At 38.7% G+C, this 2,303-nt stretch overlaps 1 non-coding gene across 1 annotated transcript; it reads left to right on the top strand.

The window, feature by feature from the left end:
• Positions 1-1,039: 1,039 nt before the first annotated feature.
• LOC130963847 (small nucleolar RNA R71) lies at positions 1,040-1,146 on the top strand. Its single transcript, XR_009079965.1, has one exon. It is a non-coding gene; the product is annotated as a small nucleolar RNA R71 (small nucleolar RNA).
• The last annotated feature ends 1,157 nt before the right edge of the window (positions 1,147-2,303 follow it).

Below are 2,303 nucleotides of genomic sequence, written 5' to 3'. Positions count from 1 at the left end.
AACTGATGGCGGCATTCAAGAGAGTCCGGAAGGTCTAAACCTTGTCCGTGGTATTCTGAGTAGGACTCAATGATTGAATGACTGTGACGTGCTTCAAACTCCTGAAGGCGGGGCGTTAGTGACAGACGCAAAAGAATCACTGGATTTCTATTCCGGCCTGATTGAGAACCGACAGATGATTAGCCTATGCTGTGACAGAGCATCAGGGACGTATTTTCACTGAGAGGATGGGAGGTAGCCACTGACAACGGTGAAACCCTACATACAGCTTGCCATGGAAGGAGCCTTGCGTGTTTGATGAAGATGACAGTAGGAAGCAAGATTCGGAAGATGGAGCATCTCCAAAGCCTCAGCCTATTCCCATTACTGCAAAACAAGTACCTTTTTTCATGTTCTTTTGCTTTTCACAATCAATCCTGATAATTTCTGATATCCTGACTAAGATTTACAAGATAACCATAGCTTGCTTCAAGCCGACAATCTCCGTGGGATCGACCCTTGCTCACGCAAGGTATTACTTGGACGACCCAGTGCACTTGCTGGTTAGTTGTGCGGGATTGCAAAAGTGTTATTGCAATTTCGTGCACCAATTCTTCCATGAGAGATTTGGGTGATTTCTCCATGAAGAATTATAGGTGTTACCATAGGGTTCTCCTAGGTAATTCACCTCTTCCATTGAAGGGTTCTCAGGATCATAAGCTTCTTCCTCAAATGAAGCATCCTTGGTACTACTTGGTGCATTTTGCATTCCAGACAGACTTTGAGAAATCAAATTGACTTGTTGAGTCAATATTTTATTCTGAGTCAAAATGGCGTTCAGAGTATCAATCTCAAGAACTCCTTTCTTCTGACTTGTCCCATTGTTCACAGGATTTCTCTCAGAAGTGTACATGAATTGGTTATTTGCAACCATTTCAATGAGCTCTTGAGCTTCTGTAGGCGTCTTCTTCAGATGAAGAGATCCTCCAGCAGAGCTATCCAAAGACATCTTGGATAGTTCAGAGAGACCACATAGAAAATACCTATGATGCTCCATTCAAAGCATGTCTGAGGGACATTTCTGATTAATTGTTTGTATCTTTCCCAAGCTTCATAGAGGGATTCACCATCCTTCTGTCTGAAGGTTTGGACTTCCACTCTAAGCTTACTCAATTTTTGAGGTGGAAAGAACTTTGCCAAGAAGGCATTGACTAGCTTTTCCCAAGAGTCTAGGCTTTCTTTAGGTTGTGAGTCCAACCATCCTTCCTAGCTCTGTCTCTTACAGCAAAAGGGAATAGCATCAGTCTGTAGACCTCAGGGTCAACCCCATTAGTCTTGACTGTGTCACAGATTTGCAAGAATTCAGCTAAAAACTGATGAGGATCTTCCAATGGGTTTCCATGGAACTTGCAATTCTGTTGCTTAGAGAAACTAATTGAGGCTTAAGCTCAAGTGTTTGCTCCAATGGTAGGGATAGAGATGCTTCTCCCCCATAGAAGTCGGGAGTAGGTGCAGTAAAGTCACCCAGCACCTTCCTTGCATTGTTGGCATTGTTGTTGTTTTCGGCTGCCATGTCTTCTTCTTTTTGAAGAATTCGGTCAGGTCCTCTAAAGAGAGTTTGCTTTGGCTTCTCTTAGCTTTCTCTTCAAGGTCCTTTCGGGTTCAGGGTCAGCTTCAACAAGAATGCCTTTGTCTCTGCTTCTGCTCATATGAAAGAGAAGAGAACAAGAAAATGTGGAATCCTCTATGTCACAGTATAGAGATTCCTTGAGGTATCAGAGAAAAAAGAAATAGAAAGAAGAAGGAAGAAGAATTCGAACTTTAATTAGATAAGGTTCGAATTGTGCATTGAGAAGGAGTGGTACTCCATAATAGAAGGATGTGAGAAGGGAGGAAGTAATTTTTCGAAAATTAATTAGAATATTTTGAAAACATTTTGAAAACACTAATTGATTTTCGAAAATAAAAGTGGAAAAGAAATCACAGTGATTTTTGAAAAAGGATTGAAATTAGAAGTTTAAAAGATTTGATTGAGAACTTATTTGAAAAAGATGTGATTGAAGATATGATTTGAAAACAATTTTAAAAAGATTTGATTTGAAATAAATGACTTGCCTAACAAGAAAGATATGATTCAAAACATTAAACCTTTCTCAACAGAAAAGGCTACAATCTTGAAATTTTTGAATCAAATCATTAATTGTTATAAGTATCTTTGAAAAAGGAAAGAAATTAATTTTGAAAACATTTGATTGAAAAGATATGATTTGAAAAAGATTTGATTTTGAAAAACTTTGAAAACTAAAAAAATTTGATTTTGAAAA

The sequence above is a fragment of the Arachis stenosperma genome, chromosome 2 (assembly GCF_014773155.1).
Source record: "Arachis stenosperma cultivar V10309 chromosome 2, arast.V10309.gnm1.PFL2, whole genome shotgun sequence".
Taxonomy (NCBI): Eukaryota; Viridiplantae; Streptophyta; class Magnoliopsida; order Fabales; family Fabaceae; genus Arachis; species Arachis stenosperma.
Note: the sequence above shows the minus strand (reverse complement) of the source record. Positions and strands in the feature narration are given on the sequence as shown.